The sequence below is a fragment of the Oryctolagus cuniculus genome, chromosome 1 (genome assembly GCF_964237555.1).
Source record: "Oryctolagus cuniculus chromosome 1, mOryCun1.1, whole genome shotgun sequence".
Lineage (NCBI taxonomy): Eukaryota > Metazoa > Chordata > Mammalia > Lagomorpha > Leporidae > Oryctolagus > Oryctolagus cuniculus.
In genome coordinates, this window is record NC_091432.1 from 190,957,162 (window position 1) to 190,978,341 (window position 21,180).

General features: G+C 41.8%; 1 long non-coding RNA gene across 1 annotated transcript in view; it reads left to right on the plus strand.

Moving 5' to 3' along the window:
• The first annotated feature begins 4,460 nt into the window (after positions 1-4,460).
• Positions 4,461-21,180, plus strand: part of LOC127490788 (uncharacterized) — a 29,819-nt gene continuing 13,099 nt past the window's right edge. The window contains exons 1-5 of the long non-coding RNA XR_007919202.2: positions 4,461-4,758; positions 8,891-9,148; positions 11,247-11,454; positions 14,480-14,654; positions 15,599-15,676. This is a non-coding gene — a long non-coding RNA (uncharacterized lncRNA). The remainder of the gene's footprint in view (positions 4,759-8,890; positions 9,149-11,246; positions 11,455-14,479; positions 14,655-15,598; positions 15,677-21,180) is intronic.

Here is a 21,180-nt window from a genome sequence, read left to right on the forward strand (position 1 = left end):
ATAGGAACTTAAATTACAGGAAAATTCAGTTGGTTAAAACCCACCTTCTTTTTCGGCCTAGATATAAATCCTGCCAGTGGCGATGTGGAAATTTGTTCTTCCTCTCAGTAGAGGACATTATGCTGTTCATTTAAGGTTAAAAAAGTTACATTGTCTTCTAAATAATAGTTTGTCAGAGAAAAGCCATATTATATTCTCTTTTCAAATAATTTAAAATGTGAATAATCTCAGGTGAGTTTTTCTTAACTGGGAGAAAAGATTTGTTAAGCTATTTGCAACAGATAAAAGATGTTCTTTCTTCGAGGTCAGAAAAACTTCCTATCTCAAAAAGTATTGAACTGAAAGTCAAAAGTCACAGAAACCCAGAATCCACCCTAAATTGTCTCTCGTTCTTACCCTAAACTCCCAGTGGTTAAGTTCTACACCTTCTTCCTTCCACCATCTGTTCAATCTATGGGCATCTCCCCAGCCCCCACACAGAGCCTTATGTTTGGTTTCTGTCCCTCCATCCCCACCCGCCCCCGACCTTGCAAGTCTCCTAACTGGACTCTACATTTTCACTACTGTCCCCTGCCACTGCTGTAATTCACCTCTGCCATGTTGTTGATGTGAGCTCTCAAATAAATGCAGTCACAGTACCCCTCCCTGCTTGAAAGCTGTTCCTGGCTTTCCTTGTTGACTGATGTCCAAGTTTCTTACTTTGCCATCCCTGGGGCTCATGACTTGGCCTGTGGCCATTTCTATTTTCCACCCTACCTTCCAGACAGTCCTCCATGTTAACCCCATGCCAGAAATAATAGTTCACTATTCCCAGAACCCACCAGACTACTTTATTCTCCATATCTTTACTTAATCTGCTCCTATCATCCATCTTCTTCCACCGCCATTTTCCTTACCTACATTCATTGTTTAGACTGAGTTCAATGCTAAATCTCGGACTCTGCCTACTCTACCCACACAGGATACACTTCAGGTATCCCCTGTGTTCCATAGAGACTTGTGGACACAGTGTGCCATGTTTTATTGTGTTAGTTCAAATGATCTTATTTCACCTCCACACTTCATGCAATTAAGACTGAATCTTATCTAACAAGTTGTAATGTGTCTGGCACTTAGCATTCAATGTCTATTTGTGGAAAGAAGGAGGGAATGGAAAACCTAGGACAGGGCATTGGCTTGCCAAGGGTCAGAAAGTTGAGTTTAAATTTACTCAACTGAAAAATGTCAACAATGCTGCTAGCTCTTGCACTCCTGGAATAAAACCCTTCCCAGGCAGGCTGGTAGCAGCAGCTCTGGACACCATTTCCCCTTTGCTTTCCCCTGTGACCTCATTTCAGGCCTCCATCTCCTGCCTTCCCAGCTCTCCAGAGAAATGTGCCAGCTGAAAGTCTCCAGAATGTACCAAGCTACTTTCACTCCCTTTGGGTCCCCTCCCTCTCTCTCACAAATTGCCTTTGCCCTTGCTGATTTCTCGGCCTGGGAGGTGCTAACCGCAGCTCTGCGAGGCTGCCCACTTGTCACCAAATGCCCCCTACTCAGAGAGGTCTTGACTGACTGCTCTCTAAAGTAGGGCTGCTCATGCTTTGCCTGAGACGCTTTACTCTGTCAGAAGCTATCCTTTCCACTTATTTTATCTACATTAGTCCCATTGTTTCACAGGCAGCCGAAACCCAAAAATATTAATAGAAAATTCTAGAAATAAATAATTCATGTTGTAAACAACTTGTATTAAGGTATACTGTTATACTTATTCTATCTTGTTATTATTGTTAATCTGTGCTTACTTCGTAAGTTAAACTTTTTCATAGGTATGACTGGGGCAAAAATAATATATTTTGGGTTCTGTACTATCATCAGCTCCAGCTGTTCACTAGGGGTCTTGGGACATGTTTTCTACCATTAATGGGGGGACTACTGTATTTGTTTATTTTTTGAGTTGTATTCCTCACGGATGTCAACTGCAGGAGGGCGAAGATCACGTTGATCTTTTTCACTGTCTCATTCCCAGGGCCTGACACATAGCAGGCTCTTATGTATTTTGTTGATTGATATACCAGCTCATCTGAAAGAGTGGTTTCAGGATGGATCAGGCACAGCACATGAATGAAATTTATAAGCCAAAACCGTGATCCAAAAGTGAAGCACGGTTATAGGGACCAGAACAGGCATCGAAGAACCTGAGAAAGGTTCCATTTTTTATCTTAGGAAAAGAATACGCAGCTTGAGAACAAGTAATTCCTCATTTTAGGAGTTGGAATCTCAGCCTGGGTGACCAGTCCAGCCAAAGTTGAGTAGGATACTTATGGTAGGAAAGGTGATACTGGTATTTTAAGTGAAGGAGGCAGGTGGTTTGGGTCCTAGGACCCAGGAGCCAGAAGAGGAAACATCTCCTCACACAGGGCTCTGCCCTCTGCATGTGCTGTTGTTAGACTCTTCAGCCTAGAAGTAAATTAAAACAGGATTTATCTGGGTTAAGAAGGTAAAACACATCCGTGCAGGACTGGTCAATAGATGACCAGAAGGGGAGAGATGGGCCATGACTTTCTCTATAGGTTTCCCAGAAACACATGGTTCCTGGGCTTCATTTCCTTTCTCTGAAGCTCAACTTCCTTATCTTTAGAATGAGAATAATGCTTACTTAGAGTTGTTGCAAGAGATGAATCAATATACGTAAACAATTTGGGACAGCACCTAGCATAGAGTAAGCTCTCAATAAGGACTTGTTTTTAAAAATTAAATCTCATTTATTTATGAAAATTATTAACATGCAATACTTGAATACCCTATGGGGCACAGGAAAAAGCACATGCATAAAGCACACACTGATCATAGAGACAAGCAACTTTTCATGGTGTTTAGAGTCTATCACCTTTTTAGTTTTTGTGTTACATAGCATAATGCACAATTGTGAACTGCAGTCCCCTCATAGTGTTGTGGAACACTAGGACTTATACTTACATCTAATTGTGTTTTGGTACCCTTTATCTCCCCTCTCCACCCACCATGTCCAGTCTCTGATAATCACTGTTCTCAGTTCAAATCAACTTTTTTTTAATGAAAAACTTCCAGATATGAGCAAATGCGAGGTCTTTGTTTTCCTGTATCTGCTTTATTTCACTTGACGGAATGACCTCCAGCTTCTCTCGTTTTGTTTCCAATGGCAAGATTCCATCCTTGTTTGTGATGGAGAATGTTGTGTATGCATACCACTTTATCTATTCACCCATCAGTGCACACCTCGGCTGCGTCCACAACTACAGAAATCCTCTTTGGTTTTAAACATGGGTCAAATACGTGGGTTCTAGTCTGTCCCATCTAGGGAGAGTAGGAGGAATAGGATAGATTCTCAGGATATCGCCTAAATGCCAAACACGTTAGCCCCAGAATACGACCAGGACTTGGACTTTTAGAGTGTACCTGTCTATCAGATCACAACCATCTTTCCCGAGCTTTCTCCCCTATGGCTGCTGGCTACAAAGCAGGAAGATGATACACCTTTAGAGTATTTTCCTTGGACCCAGAAGACTCTGATGATAATTATTTAGCTCACTATTTCAGAACGTTTAACAAATCATAATATTTATTTGACCAGAAGAATTGGGTTGATGAATTCACAATTATTTAATTCTAGACTTCATAAAATTCGCAAAAATGTCAAAGACATCAATCACATGTTCTTCACGCAGCCTGCCCTAAGGTTTTGATCATATCAAAATGATCAAAATAAAGAAATCAACACAGGAACCATAAATAAGGAATAGATTTAATTCAGATTTAACCTTTTTTTTCTAATGTCCTTTATCTGTTCCAATATCCTGTCCAAGGTCCCATACTGCATTTAACTGCATTTAATCTTGAGTCCGCAATCTGTGACAGGTCTGTGTAGTCTTATTATTACTTTTTTTTAGTCTTCTCTAATCTTTTATGAGCTTCATATCTTTGAAGAAAGCTTGCAGAATGTCCCTCAATGAGATTTTTATCTGATTTTTTCCCACAATTAGATTGAAGACGCACATGCACTGAGAAGAGTAATACAGGGGCCGGTGCTGTGGCGTAGCGGGTGAAGCGGCCACCTGCAGTGCCGGCATCCCATATGGGCGCCTGTTTGAGTCCTGGCTGCTCCACTTCCGATCCAGCTCTCTGCTATGGCCTGGGAAAGCAGTAGAAGATGGCCCAAGTCTTGGGCCCCTGCACCCACATGAGAGACCCAGAGAAAGCTCCTGGCTCCTAGCTTCAGATCGGCGCAGCTCTGGCTGTTGTGGCTAACTGGGGAGTGAACCAGCGGATGGAAGACCTCTCTCTCTCTGCCTCTCCTTCTATTTCTGTGTAATTCTGACTTTCAAATAAAATAAATAAATCTTTTTTTTTTTTAAAGAATGTGGGAGCAGAAGGAACAGGCCATCAAGGAGGGAGGTGCCTTTCTCTGAAGGGAGGAAAGAACCTCCACTGTGATACGGCCTTGACTAAACAAGTTCAAGAGTCGGTGAACTCAAGGTGCTTCCATAGCCTAGACAGCTCATAGCAAGAGTCTCGGGTGATTGCTGACGTCATAAATAAGAGTGTCAATTGTTAAATCAACAATGGGAGTCACTGGGTACATGCTCCCCACGTAGGATCTCTGTCCTTAATGTGTTTTACTATGAAACTTAAAAACAACACTACTAGTCGAACAATACCCTATACCTTGTGCGGTTGTGTGAGTGCAGCCTGTTGAAATCCTTGCTTAGTATATACTAAGTTGATCTTCAGTATATGAAGGTAATTGAAAATGAAACTCGATGAAGGGCGGGATGGGAGAGGGAGTGGGAGAGGGGAGGGCCGCGGGAGGGAGGGAGGTTGGGGGGGGAAGCCACAACAATACAAAAGTTGCACTTCATAAATTCACATTTATTAAATAAAAAAAACTATATAACAAACAAAAAAAAAGAAAAAAAAGAACTTAATACTTTACCCTTTTAGTATTTTTTATGTTCTACTTAAAACTATTGGTTGAACTCTGTAATTAATACACAATTACTCTTAGGTGTTTAATTAATGCTATAACTAGTACTCAAATAGTATTTTACACTTTATGTTTCTGTGTGGGTGCAAACTGTGGAAATCTTTACTTAATATATGCTAAATTGATCTTCTGTATATAAAGATAATTGAAAATGAATCTTGATGTGAATGGAAGGGGAGAGGGAGTGGGAGAGGGGAGTGTTGTGGGTGGGAGAGAAGTTATGGGGGGGGAGCTATTGTAATCCATAAGCTGTGCTTTGGAAATTTATGTTCATTAAATAAAATAAAAAAAAAAGAATGTGGGAAAGGGAAATCTGAGAAGTTAAAAAAAAAAGAGTAATATAGAAATGAGATGTTTCCAGTGAAAGATATCAAAGGTACCTGACATCACTTGTTACCTGGTTGAGGCAGTGGCTTCCAGATGTCTCCATTGCTATTATTTTTCCTTTTATGGTCAGTAAGTATCTTGTGAGAGGTTCTTTGAAAACAAGTACATTATTTGTCCCTCAAATTTTTACTCACTAATGTTAGTATTCATCTGTGGTGGCCAGCACTGCAGCTCACTAGGCTAATCCTCCGCCTTGCGGTGCTGGCACACCAGGTTCTAGTCCCGGTCGGGGTGCCGGATTCTGTCCTGGTTGCCCCTCTTCCAGGCCAGCTCTCTGCTGTGGACAGGGAGTGCAGTGGAGGATGGCCCAAGTCTTTGGGCCCTGCACCCCATGGGAGACCAGGAGAAGTACCTGGCTCCTGCCATCAGATCAGCGCGGTGCGCCGGCCACAACGTGCCGGCCGCGGTGGCCATTGGAGGGTGAACCAATGGCAAAGGAAGACCTTTCTCTCTGTCTCTCTCTCACTGTCCACTCTGCCTGTCAAAAAATTAAAAAAAAAAATTAAAGTATTCATCCGTGGAGATCTTGATTGCAACAATTTATGGTGTTTTCTCTCATTTTCCTGCATTTTTTATTATTTGAGAGGCAGACATACACACACACACAAGCTGTACCAGGGAACTAGAAACTCAGTCCAGGTCTCCTAGGTGGGTGGTGGGGACCCATTTATTTAAGCCATCACTGCTGCCTCTTAGGGTTTTCCTTAGCAGGAGGCTGGAATCACAAACCAGAGTTGGACCTCAGTTTCATGCACTTCAATATGGGACACAGGCATTCCATCTGGTACCTTAACCACTAGGCTAAATGCCCACCCCTTCTCTATATTTCTTCCTTTTTTTAAAAAAAAGATTTACTTATTTATTTATTTGAAAGGCAAAGTTACAGAGAGAGGGAGATACAGACAGATCTTCCATCTGCTGCTTCACTCCCCAAATGGTTGCAATGACCAGGGCAAGGCCAGGCTGAAGCCGGGAGCCTGGGACTCTATCTGGGGCTTCCACGTGACTGGCAGTGACCCAAGTATCGAGCCATTGTGTCTCAGTGCACATTAGCAGGAAGCTGGATGGGAGTGGAGACTTGAACCCAGGCACTCTGATGTGGGATAAGGGTCTGCCCAGCAGTCTTAACTGTTATGCTAAACCCCTGCCCTGCCCCATTTCTTTTCTATGCACTCTTTTCCCTTGGAGAATCACAAGATATTCCAGACTTATGTGATATGTTCCCTAGCCTCACCTCAGAGACAACCACCAAGACCTGGACAAAAGGAGTGTTGGGTGCTACAAAGTTGCCAATATTCATAACTTCATTCCCTAGTCTGAGAAACCTCCTCCTCTCAGTACAAAATACTTACTTTGAGAAGAAAATGTGCTGACTTGACTACAGTAGTAGTTTACAATATTCTAACTTCATGACACATTTGTGCTAAATCATGCTCACCATACAAATAGTTTTTATAACCCATGTGATCTGGGGTTTTTGAGGAGGTGGAAAACCTTTATGTAAAGTATTGCATACTTAAGTTGACAGGTACTGAATCTTCTGCATTCCACTTCCCAAGAACTTCAAATGCATCCTCCTTGTCTAGTGAGCATTGTTTGGAAGTTGAGATCAGAAGCACTGTATCAGTGCATCATTTATTATACATGTAATCACACTTGGCTGTTTGCAAAGCACATAGTTGTAATGAAAAGCACTGCTTGTCCCATTGTTCCTTTTTTCCTTAAGAAAAAAATAACATGCTTCCCAGAATGGGAACATCAAGCCCTGCTCCAGGGAGGCAGGCTTGAGCCAGGTGCCAGGACGATGGGAGGAAATAAGTAACAGATGTTATGGGATGATGTCAGACCGAAGGCAACTCCCATTTGTGAGCGCTGCACATGTGTGCACACAAACGCATACATGCAGGCACACGGGCGACCCAGGTCAATGGCTCACTTTTCAAGTCAATTTCTTTGTTTAATGGGAGCAATGTATTCTTAAAGTTTCTTCTCTATGTAAAGTATCCATGCATTTTGAGGAAGGAAACTTGTTGAATGTGTGTGTGCAGTGACTTAAAATATTCAAGAATTCTCTTTTGCGGTTGTCTTCAAAGCCAGTTTACAAATGCTTTAAAATAAGTAATTTTACTTTACAGTCACGTCTTATATGTTGATCCAAAATATTATTCAGTTTGATCTTTCACTTTATTTATCACCCTTGGCTCTGAATAACTTCTGGTTATTTCAAATATGCTTCTAAAGGATAAGAATTTTCCATCCCCAAGGGATAAAAGTTTGAGAATGTTAAGAATATATTCTAGGCATGATGGCAACCCCGGAGAGCACTCCCCCAGCCCCAAACTGGTTCTCTCCCCAACAGAAAATTTTGAGCAATGGCACCATTGTAAAATAACTAGCTGTCAACAGCTCAAGGACATTCTGTCGTCTGATGGTTTGTTTAGCCTAGAGTCACGCCTTGAATGCAGAGCGACTCTCAAAGGGATGCTGAGAGCTGAAGATGCTTGACAATATCTTGGTGAGATGATTAAGCATCCTGCATTCGGCTTCAGTTTCATGTTTAGAGAAGCGGAATCCCTGAAGAATAAAGACATATGTCTCTACCGGCACACCAGTGATGTACCAGACATGAGCTCTGCTAGGCGGACTTTATCCGCACACCACTCTGCATCTCCAATGAGACGGCCTCTGCGCCTCTACTGCCGATTGCTGTGTGCATTGCTTCAAAGAGATCACAATAATGCCATGAGGGAAAGTTGTGGTGTGGTGGGATGCATGCGACGTGGGAAGCAGAGTACCTGGCTGGGAATTCAGATATTAATCAAGTAAGGCAGTGCCTTTGAACACACTTGCACTGTGTCGAGCACCTCAGTGTTGATCCTGAATCTGAAACTGAGAAGTCAGAGCTATAGAAGTCAAGCCCTCTGAATTTTAAGTGCATAGTTTAATAATGAGATAAAAACACATGCTAGAAGCGGCCAGATTTTTAATGACTCAATACAGTGAATCTCCTACTTCTTAATAAGAAATGTATAAAAAAGATGAGGGGATGAGGGAACAGAGTCTATAATTATTCTGCCAGGTCATGAGGTGTAAGTAGGTAATTTTAGAATGTTCTATAACTGTACTTTAAACCATAGTTTACATTAAGTCAGGGTAGTAATTTTTCAGGTTTCTTAGAGCAGGGCTTATTTTTCTGGTGTAGAGATGTCCAACTCATCGGGCAAAAATGTTCATGTAGCTTGGACTTCTTCCTCATCCAGATTTCTTTAATCCTATCTGCACCATAACCTAATGCAATGTGTATAAGTGTGCACACACAGGTACACCACACTGTCTTACTCTCCAACACATGCAAATTAAAGCCAAATAGGTGTAACTGTTCCCATTTTGCCTTACAATTTAGATTTTCGAGGAAAAAGTCCTCTTCTATTTTTCTCCTTGGGAGAAATATATTAACATTCTCAAACGCATTGGCCTCACGCATTCCCTTTCTTTCCTCAGATGTAAACCTTGCAGCCCTGCCAACATTTTCTAATATCTACATGTCAAATGCAGATTACAAGCCCCCTGGGCTGGATTCACACTGGCCTGTTGGCTTCTCACAGAACCTTACACAGCCTTGTCACTAGCTTGATGTTAAAGCAAATAATGTTAGCATCCTTAGCAAGGTCTTTTGCGCTGAAAACGGAGGAAATCCAACGACAATAACCATGCTGAGAATAAAATCAGTCACTGCTGTAATTACTGGGTCAGAGGCAGGTAAGTGCAATTATTCCTATACTGAACAAAGACAGCTGGGGAGTAGCGGGCTCTGCCATGGGAGGCAGGGTGCTAGATCCATAGACCCACACATGTCCCACACCCACATGTTACCTCCTATGTGATTTTCCCCTACGCTTTTCTCTTTGTTTTTAAAAACAGTCTTAAATTGGTTACTACCTTTTTTCCCTTTCTCACACTACTTTCTGTGCTTACAGGCAAGGACAGTAAATTAAGCATATCTAAAGATTTAAATGCTCAGAATCACCTTGGATAATTGGCTTAAGGGGTTGAGATTTGCTTTTCCCTCCTTCTCCTAGACCTGATACTGTTTTCTCCTCTGAGAGTACATCTGTCAATAGTTGATGGAGCTTTCTTGGGTAAATGAAGTGTTTCTTGGGACATTATAAATCATATTTGGAATCAAGTTTATTTTCAAGCTGCTTTTAAAGTCTCGATGCTGTGCTAACTGAATAGAAAATGCTAAATGTTTGAGGGAGTAGTGCAAGCTCTCCAGTGCGAACAGCATGATCAGGACTTAAGAAAACAAATGGAATTTATATCCACCGAGTACACAAGAACACGATTCTGTTTTTTCAGAAAACTGTGTGGGGTTGGAGAGGACCTTCCAGAAGGAAACTCCCCAGTTACCTCCTGTGTGCTGAGCGCCAGGATCTGTGCTGAGCTGAGCCTCACAACAGAATCACCTGGCAGGCGTTGCTATACCTCTTCTAAAGATGAAGAAACTGAGGCCTAGAAAAGTTGGTAACCCCTTCAGTGCACATAGTGATCAAGTGGTAGAGCTGAAATTGGAACAGGTCAGGTTGTGAAGTTCATGCTGTTCTCACTCCACCAAAAATCAGGCACTTTCTGTGACATGGTCTTCCTTCTGTATTTGGTGGTGTCTTGTTCTTCATGGATCTGGTGTTGAGACTGAGCCAAGGACTCGTTATCATCAAGCCCTTACAGGTTGCTCAGTTCTGCTCTAACCAGTGCAAGCACTACCTGTATCCGTTTTTTTTTTTTTTTTTTTTTAGAGAGGGCTTTGACATGAAATTTTAGCAAGGTTCTGCTGCCAAAAGAAGTTAAGAAACTTTAATCGAGATTTATTTTAAAAAATTATTATAAAATAAGGTTATTAGAATATGCAAGAACATGACATGACCAATCTGTAAAAAATGGGAAATATTTTTCTTCTTTCTCTGCTTCAAAAGGTACTCCCAAAGAATATTCTAGAATGGCCTTATTCTAACCATTGAGAGATAACCTCAGGGCCGGCGCTATGGCGCAGCAGGTTAATGCCCTGGCCTGAAGCACCGGCATTCCATATGGGTGCCAGTTCTGGTCTCAGCTGTTCTACTTCCAGCGGATGGAAGACACCCCCCCCCCCCCCCCCCGCCAAGCCTCTCCTCTCTGTGTAATTCTGACTCTCAAATGAATAAATAAATCTTTTTTTTTTTTTTAAAAAGAGATAACCTCAGACTCAGAGTCCTAGGCTTTCATTATTTTGTTAGACATTAACCTGCCCTTCTGCAGTTTCCACATCTATAGGCTGGATCTGCTAACCTCAGATGCTTGTTGAGATGATCAAAGGAGACCAAAGATCACAAACCAGTTCAAAAAAGAAAGAATAAGGCTGAAATATAAGGCATTGCCACTATCTGGACTGCATTTTCTACATTTTAGGAAATTGAGAAATCATGGATAATTGATCTAAACATTATAGTTAAGATTTCAAAGGCAAAATATTAATAGTTGAGGCTATTTTAGCATAGGACAGATGGGGATGTAAAAGGCATGAGACCATTTTAAAAGCTCTTTCCAAACAATTATTTTAGAGACAATAGCTTATCAAGTTAATAATATCTGCCCTTGAGTTTTACTTATGTATAATATTGGCTGCTATTCATTTTTTTAAATTTTCTAATGAGAAGATTTTTGCTTCTTTTTTTTCCCTCTCCTAAAATATATGCTTGATTTGAAAGGATGAAATGGCTGATGTGATATCTGACTCGTGCTGATTGGGGTAAGACATTGTTTCCTTAATGCCTCTCTCCTTGTCATTCTTTCTTCCTTTCCCTCCTGTACTTACTTCTAGAAAACATAAAACACCAACTACGTACACACATGAATACAATGGCTGTTTCAAAAAGTGTCAGTCCAACACCTAAATCAATAACACGTCACTGAGATATGAACTATGGCCAGAAGTCTGCTTTCACCCCACAGACACCATTGTAAACACCATGGGAGCCCAAAGGATAGAAGGCTCAATCCTGCCTGGAGACAATCAAAAAGATGTCATGGTGAGTATGTAGCTACTGATAGCACAAGTGATTGCCTCTTTGCATCGCCAGTTGTTTCTTATGAGTTGCATTTCAGCCCACATGGAACCTGCTCCTGCTCCTGGGTCTTCTTAGTACCAGAATGTTCCTCAGCTGAAATCCCGGGCGAGAGCCTTCTATATTTCTTGCTCTCTGTCCTTCCGTTTTTGACCTCACAAAGACTTGTACCTGCAGACCTGTCTCCCCGATCCCCATTCTTTCCCATGCCTCTCCTGCTTTCCACTTTCTCCTTTCATGTGTCACCCTCCCTTCCATTTAGGAAATGAGGCACAAGGAGGCTACCTTGGTTATGAGAGACCTCAGGAGAATGTATGGGGAAAGTCGAGAACAAAAAATGAGAGCCAATAATTTAATATTTTAACCTTGTTTTCCTCTCCTCACTTAGTTCTTTTCAGATATTCAATAAAATTTTCAAATCTGATTTTCAAGTACTTCTGGCCTGAGAGGGAACAAATAGTTTCTAAGTAGTACCTGTAAGGCAGGTTCCTCTTTTAGCAAGGTTGCTATTGATGGTGCTTGTCTGGATTGTATAAGTAATGTCACTTGGTGAAACCGAGAGAAAGAGAGAGAGAGAGAGAGAGAGAGATCTTCCATTTGCTGGTTCACGTCTCAAATGCCCACAAGAGCTGGGGCTGGGTCAGGCAGAAGCCTGGGGCCTGGGTGTCCATGGGGGCTCCCAGATGGGAAGCAAGGACTTGACCACTTGGGCCATCTTTTACTGCATCCCAAGCACATTAGCAGGAAGCTGGATGGGAAGCCCTGAGTAACTGGGACTCAACTAGGCACTCCAATATGGGATGTGGGAATCTCAAACAGAAGCTTAACCCCCTGCAGCACCACACCAGCCCCCATATCTATTTCTCAAAGTGTCTGGTTTTGGAGGCTCTTGTCCCTCTGTCATCACAGGACAACAGCTTCAACAAACACTTCGCCCTGGCTAAGAGGCCCAATCTGCAGATCACTTGAGTGTCAAAGTCTGTTCACTGTGAATTAAAATGAGAAATAAACTACAGAGAAAGATGGAAGTGAAAATTGCAGGAGGTGATTCTGGCAACCTACCCTCTTTCTAGCCATCTCCCTAATCATGTCCTTCCTGAATCCAGAGCGTGGGCCCATGCTGTCACAGCAGGCTCATATTAGCATGAGAGCCTTCAAAGCTCTCACAGTTACCTGTGCAGCCTACAGAGGTGCACAAAGCATGCAGTCTTGGAGCCAGACTACTGTGGTTCAGATTCTGGTTCTACCGCTTACTTTCTGCATCAGCTTGACAGGTGACTAAACTCTCAAAATTTTATTTTTAGATTTGTAAAAGGGAAGAGCTAAAACTACCTGTGTCCCAGGGTTGACAAGACCTCGCGTTTATTGAATGCTAAACTCTCACTATGGACACAATACCACAGAAAATGGTGAGGAGAGTTAGGACATTGAATGAAGATAAAACTTCTCCTGACCTTGCTGCTTTCAGGGGGCCCTGTCTTTCTGCTTCTCCAGGGGAATTTCTATGACTCTTTTTTAGTGTTTGCTATTCTGAGAATGTTACTGAATAATCATAATAACTGACCTTAAGTCAGACCTTGAGATGAATTTTACCTTCAAGAGCTCATCTGATCCTCTTCAAAATTTTCCAAGATAGGTTAAAAAAAATTCCATAACATAGATGAGACTAGTGAGGCTTCGACATCTCAGGTAATTTGACTGAGGATTTATCCCTAGGCCTGTCTGCCACTAAACCTTTGCTCACTATCCACACCATGGTTTTTCCTCAGTTAGTTATTATAACTAAATAGCTCATTCTTGTTGTAATTGTCTGCCACAAACACAATAGGAATTGGGAGCACCTCTTTTCTAGCCTGTTAGATACTTCAGAATTATGACTGCCCATTTACTGTTTGACAAAGTCAGGATCATGTCTGCCTGGCTCATTTGCCTACAGGAGGAGTTCTTTGCAAATCTAAATCTATTCATTCTACAAGGTATAACTCAAAACCAATTAAGAAACAGCTATCTGGCTAGATGCATACTATGCTTAGTGCCATGATGACCTCCTTCTCTATTCTTATTAGTGAATTTTAGGTATAGCACTCATCAGTTTTACAGTGAAATTGCAATAATAATAATAATAAAAACATTTATCAAACTTTTGCTTAGTGCTAAAATATTTACAAACATTATTTCATTTAACCACATGAAAATCCTCATTGGTAGATACATACACCATGCTTCTCATTTTTTAAAGAGCATTTTTTCTTATTTATTTTATTTGAAAGGGAGGGAAGAGAGCAGAGAGGGTGAGAGAAAGGGAGGGAGGGATGAAGAGAGAGAGAAAGAGAGAAAGATTTCTTCTATCTGCTGGTTTACTTCTGAAAGACCCACAAGAGTCAGAGCTGGAAAGCTGGGCCAGGCTGAAGGCTGCAGCTGGAACTTGGCCTGTTTCTCTCAGGTAGATGGCAGGGACCCAACAACTTGAACTATCAGTTGATGCTTCCGAGGGTGCACATTAGCTAGAAGCTGGAATTAGGAGTAGACCCAGGACTCAAACCCAGGCATTCTGATATGGTATGCAGGCATTTCAAACCACATCTTAATCAATACACCAAGCTTCTCATTTTTGAGAAGAGAAAATCGAGATTTAGAGAGGTTATCTTACATGCCTAAAACCACAAATATGATGGAGCCATGATTCAAAAGGTCTCATTCTGAAGCCTAGGTTTTACTACATTTTCTTATCCATATTAGTTCTGTATTCTCAAACACAATATAAAGTGGCTCTAGAGTTAACCATATATTACCAAGGCCATAAGGTGGCCCTAGAGTTAACCATATATTACCAATATATTACTATATATTGCCAATATATTACCAAGTACTACCAGTAGAGTTTCACAAATTGGTTCATATGATGGGTTTGTTTGTTTGTTTGCTTTTTGAGTTTTTATGTTGTGTAGACAAGGCCGATTGTAATTCTCACCTAACTATCTTCACACAGGCACACCAAACTACTCAGCCTATGGGAAGTGCTTCCAGGAGCCCCTTGGTCTGTTCACTGAGGGATGAGGAGCCATTGACTTCTAATCAAAGACAGAGAACGAATCAATGGGTGGATGTCCTATATCTTGAATTGATGTGATTAAGGGCTCCACCACTCCATTTCTGGGAATCAGGTATATCCATTGATCCTATTTATCTTAATTACCTTTGAGAGAAAGCTTTTCAGTTCCTTCCACCTCTGAAGAGAAATTCATGCCACTGTTCCATGGAAAAGATGAAGCAGGACATGAGGCTGAAGGATGAGGGAAAAGCAGTGTAACCTGGATCTCTGCACATAGTCATGCCAGAGTGCTTGCTCCGTGTCAGGTAGTGCTCTCAACTTTCATGCATTTAGCTCACTGAATCCTCACAACAACCCTAAGAGGCTGGACTAGCTGTCTTCAAATGATCTTAGACCTGTACATAGTGTCAGAGAGAATACAGGATCAAGAGTCTCCATTTAGTCTGTCTGATGACAGAGACCAAGTTCTAACCACTTTGCTGTAAAATAGTCCCCTCCCTCCTCTTTTCTGCAGAATTTGCTCCAAGATCCCCAGTGGTTGCCTGAAACAGTGAATAGTACTGAGCCCTATACCTCAGCACTTATGCTCTCTGGCCATAACTTCTGCAGTGTGAGGTGTGACAGCAAAACTAGTATGAATTTCTTCCTTCCTCTACAATTCTTATCACAGATCTTAGCCACCTCAGAATATGATTTTTTTCCCTTTCCTTAAGCCAAGATCTTTTATGTTTTCACTTGAAGGCAGTTCTTTAAGCCTTCTCTTGGCATGTCTGAATTGCCAGCACCACTCCTCTTGAGCTTTGGGACTGCTTTTAAGTAAAATAAGGGCTATATGAATGCAGCACAGCAATTCTGAAACATTCCACCTGACAACCCAGACACCTAAGTGACTAATGGATGGGTAGCCCACATAGTGTGAATAACTGGACATTCCACTTTACATTGTGTTCCCAACAATGTAAAGTGGAATAGCTCAAGATTGCATCATCTACTTAGAATGGCATGCAATTTGAAACTTATGATTTATTTCTGGAATTTTCCATTTAATAATCTCAGGACAAGATTGGCTGTAGAAAGCTGAAACCATGGAAAGTGAAGCTGTGAATAAAAGGGAGAACTAATCTTGAGTCTCTGGTAAGTTGGAGAAAATGGTAGATAACTTCTGCTTACAGGCAATGATGGGCAGGGCACGGAAGAGAAAAGGAACAGCTGAATATTTATTGAGTTCCAAGTACTGTGAAGATATTTTATATTTAAAACTCTCTAGGGTAGGAATTACATCTTTAATTTACAGACGAGAAAGCTGAGTTTCAAGGGTTAAATGAGTTTCCCAATGCTATTGTGTTGGCAAATGTAGAACTCCGCTTTGAATCCTCATGTGCTTTTTCTGTCACCCTGCAAAGTTCCCCCCCCCCCCCCCACAGGCAGAGTGGACAGTGAGAGAGAGAGAGAGAGAGAGAGAGAGAGAAAGGTCTTCCTTTTTTTTGCTGTTGGTTCACCCTCCAATGGCTGCCGTGGCCAGCGCCGCAGCCGGTGCTGCGGCTGGCGCACCGCGCTGATCCGATGGCAGGAGCCAGGTACTTATCCTGGTCTCTCATGGGGTGCAGGGCCCAAGTACTTGGGCCATCCTCCACTGCACTCCCTGGCCACAGCAGAGAGCTGGCCTGGAAGAGGGGCAACCAGGACAGAATCCGGCACCCTGACTGGGACTAGAACCCAGTGTGCCGGGGCCGCAAGGCGGAGGATTAGCCTAGTGAGCCATGGCGCCGGCCCACCCTGCAAAGTTTTAATAGGAGACCCTTCCTGATCCATCAGATGCCTGTGACCAATGATAACATTTGAATTCTATGTTGATTTCCTTTCAATAAACAGCTAGTATCAGGGCACTTTATTTTTATAGGCTCAGCTAAGAAAGTTAATTTGCTATAAATTTTTTTGTGTTGTTTTCTAAAATTTGAAAGGCAGACCTTGATCTGTGGTAACTAAGAGAGCATCCAAAAAGTCATCTATAGAATGAAAGTGACACTTTGAGATGTGATGACTTTGAATAGCTTTTGTCTCGAATGTTGAGGAATATTTTTTCTTTTCATTCTATTTTTTGAATACTTTACTTAGTGTAGAGTTAATCTTGTGTGTATAAAGTTAATTGAAAATAGATCTTAGTAAAAAATCAGAATGAGAATAGGGGAGGTGGGAGGAAGAAGGGTGGTAGTGCAGGTATAGTGGGAAGAATCACTATGTTCCTAAAGTTGCATTTATGAAATGCATGAAGTTTGTATACCTTAAATAAAAGGTTTCTTGGAAAAAATATTTTGAAAGGCAGAGGGAGAGCGAGAGAGCTTCTATCCTTCCATCCTCTGGTTCATTCCCTAAATGTCCACAACAGCCTGGGCAGGAACCTGGGTGTCAAAAGGGGGCTCCCATTAGGATGACAGGGACCCAAGTACTTGAGCCATCATTGGCTGTAGGAAGCTGCTATTAGAAGCAGAACCAGGACTCTTGAACCCTGGCACTATGATATGGCATGTGGTTGTCCCAAACAGCACCTTAACTGCTGTGCCAAATTTCTGCCCCCCAAAAATGTGTAATGAAAATTCAAGGGATGTGGAAGAACAAAAATGTCATCAGTGGACCAGGACTTGTAGGGGGTGCTTTTCAGAGCTTAATGTCCTGTTCTTAACTCCTTCACACCTCTCTGTGTGGGGAAGTGAGGAAGTGACTTTCTCTTCATGGTGTTTAATTTCTGCAGTGGAAGACTTGGATGAGACAGTCTCTATATCATTTAGTATCCTAGAATTCTGCCTAGAATGATGGTGATTTTAAGGCCAAACTACACAGAGTCTGAGCTTTGCAAAGGCCACTAGGAGGAAGAATTCCATCATTCAATTCCTCCGCAGCTTTGCAGACCTAACCCAGGCCCTTGCATCTTTTGTCTGGGTTCTTTACCCAGTCTCTTGGTTTGTCTTCAGATTTCCAGTCTTGCCTCAACACCCACAACAAGTTGTCTTTTTGAAACATTCTTTAGTGGCCATCAAATAAGGATGTACTTTTCTCTAAAGGGAGGAGAGAGCTTCCACTTTGCTGATGGCCTTGTCCAAATACTGATGGAGTTTGTGAATTCAAAAGGCTTCTGTAGCCCAGGCAGCTCATGTCAAGAACCTTGGGTGGTCACTGATGTCATACATAAGAGTGTTAATTGTTAAATTAACAACAGGAGTCACTGTGCACTAACTCCCCAGGCAGGACCTCTGTCCTCAATGAATTGTACTTTGACAGTTAACTGTAAAACTAGTTTTCAAACTATCTGTGTGTGTGTGTGTGTGTGCAAATTGTTGAAATCTTGACTTAGCATACAGTTGGTCTTCTGTATACAAAGTTAACTGAAAATGAACCTTAATGGAGAATGGGACTGGGAAGGGGAGGGGAGGGAGGAGGAGGAGTGGGAGTGTGGGTGGGAGGGCGGGAATGCTGGGAAGAAGAACTGTATTCCTAAAGTTGTATTTATGAAATTTGTATTCCTTAAAAAATAAATTAAAAAATTAAAAAAGAAATATTCTTAGATTATGTGAGACTAAATAATCCAATGGAAAAGAATGTTAAACTATCACAAAACTCCTAAGTAACTCGCTGACCCCTATAGAAAGAGGGCCATGATCTATGCCACCTGCTATCACCTCAAATGTTTCAGTAATGATGTGTCCATGTCTGAACACAGTTCAGATCAGGTCACTCCCCTGCTTAAAATCCAGTGGCTCCTTTGTGTCTATGGATTAGGTCTGCATCTCCCCTTCCTCTACTCTTGACCTTGGCCTTTGTGGCCAGGTTGAAGAGCCACATCATGCTATTTCTCACCTGTGTGCCTCTGCCCTCTGCTGAGCATGCCAGGGACCTCCTCCTCTGTGTGTCTTTTGTCTCAACTCTAGTGCCACATCTGTCAGGCCAGTTCCCAGACTGTTGAAGTGCCTTGCCACATTAGAGGCAATAGTGTTGCCTCTATTAAAATTTAATTACCTGTTTTACCTGTGTTTCCCACCAAACTGGGAGCCTCTTAAAGCAAGGGTTTTGACTACTCATTCATCTTTGTGTTCCCAAATATGAGTAAATATGTTGACCACTCAGTGATCAGTAATACAGAAATATCAGCTTCTAATTGCTTTAATCAATTAATTAAGAGTTGGGGAGAGGGAGACAGGTGTATAGAGGAGGAGAGAAGGGGAGAGAGGGAGGAGGCAAGTGAGAGCTTCCCCATCTGTTGGCCCACTCTCCACATGCCCACAACAGCATGGTCTGACCCAGGGTCGAAACCAGGAGCTGGGAATACACTCTGGTCCCCGACATGGGCAAAAAGAACTCAACTATCTGAGCTGTCACTGCTGTCTCCCGGGGTGTGCACCAGCAGAAAGCTGGAGTCAGGAACTGGAGCTGCTGATAGACCTCAGGCAGTTCCTGGTATCTTAACTGTCCAATGCCTCAGCTTCTAATTTCTAAGACAGACTTCCTTACATTTTGCCAAATTTCCTTCCCTATTGGTCCAGATTCTAGCCCCTGAAATTATTTAATCCCCCCCCCCTTTTGGCAAAATATAAGTTGAAATATGTGAATTCAATTAAATCTCTTCTCTAGGATAAAGGTCCCTGCCTCTTGTACCTGTCTTCTTGTACTTAGATTGTGCCTCTCTTCACTGTCCCAGCTGGCCTCTTTTAATTGCAGTTTGTTGACATTTGGCTCTTTTAAAACAAGACGCCCAGATCAGAATTCTAGTTTCCAGATTTTATTCCAAGCAGCAATCAGCCCATTCACCTGCCCTGCACTCTAATTAAAAGATACATAAGGTAGCAACTGACTTTGGGAATGTAATACATGTAGTAAAATATACATATAATGAATGTATATAAAATATATGAAAATAAAACAAAAAGCTCTTGGTCCTTTGTCTTATGAATGTCTTCCAATAATACTGGGGCATGGGTAGGCACTGTTCTTATCTCCCCTTTACAGACGAGAAGAGTTAGGCTGCTTTTTCCTGGCCATACTAAGAAGGTGAGTGGCAGAGACACAATGGTAACTTTTACTGACTGTAGACTTGTTTAGAACAGTCCCATGTATAAACCACTAAACTGTACACAGATGCCCCAAGGGGCCTCAGTTAGCTTCCTGAAACTGAGTGCAAATATTATGTAAAAGCACGTGTTTCTATGGTGAAGGCACCTCATATTTATCCTGCTCTCTAAGGAATCCTTGGTCCTAGAGAGGTTAAAAAACACTGTGTTAAGGGTATACTGACATTGAACTATAGCCAATCGAGTGTGGATTTATTTGCCTATCCTCTGCTCTTAAATTCCTCCAGTCAAGTTGCCTAATTGGTTTTCTGAAGCTACCTTTAGCCCAGTATACTTATCCCTGCTGTATTTCCTCCTACCAGTTTCTTCTCTTTCAAAGCTTTTTCTCTTCATCACACTTCTGTTATTTCATGTATTTGCTATTTTCCACAAATAACTTGATGGCACTCTCTCTTGAACCATATGTGAAAAAGAGGCCTGACCCAGAGGAGGGTAGTGGCTATGAATATGGTTCGCAAGGCCTGTGTCTCATTTGCTTTTCTCCTCAGGTTGCTCATGGTTTCTCTAGGGAATAGACGGAGGCACTGCTCCGTGTTGCAATGATTAAGCAATGTGCTATTCCCAAGCAGCAGCAGCTGCAGCCTTGCTGTGTGTCTGCAGATTTCTGAGGCTCTGCCTCACAGGACAGCATTGTCCTGAGTGCTCTTTAATGCAGCATTCCTCAGCTCCTGCCATCAAAAGCCCTCCAGTTAGCTGAGAGTTATTATTTCCTTGTCACTTTCTTGAAGCACATCCCATTTCACCGCTACCTCCCTGTCCCCGTGTCTGGTGTCACACAAATGAGGTTTACCCTGATTTCCTTAATTTTATTTGTTGTGTCATTTCAAAGACAAACAGAACTCTGGTATTAATGGTGGAAGAGTTTCTAGTTTCCTGTTTATTTTCCAAAAAAAAATTACAGTGAGCTACATCTAGTGATGTTAAGATCCTGTCAAGAATACATATTCCCAATTTCTGAAGAAAAACAAATGATCAAGAACTTTAGATTTTTCTACAAGCTTGAGGCTGATTGTTTATGGCCTCCTCTGTGATTGCTAACCATCTACACCTTTGCATAATTTTAATCTTTTAGGTCTTCTACTGAAATTTGGTCACCTTTGATTTTCCTCTTTGGTAACAAGTAGTATTTGGCTCTGTATTTTGACTTATAACTTTTATTTTCTCTCATTTTCCAAAATGACCATTTCATATTAAATGCTCCAGATACTCCCATTCGCCTGCTGAATCTCCACTCAATCTTCTCTGATAGCATTTTGAAATCACTTTTTTCCAGATCCATGTGAATCATATTTTCATCAATACTTAGAAAAATGCAAGTGTTAGCTCATGTTCCCCTTTAGCTTCTAATTGCCTTTATCGTCAACCCTAGGTTCATCAGCAAGGAAGTGCTGAAATAACTCCATAGCAACGACCAATTTGCTTATCCCTTGCTAAGTTGGATGACACTTGGCACTTTAGCCTTTATGCTGGAGAAGTAGTGGAAGGATGCTTTAAATGTTACTAAATGTATTTTTCAAG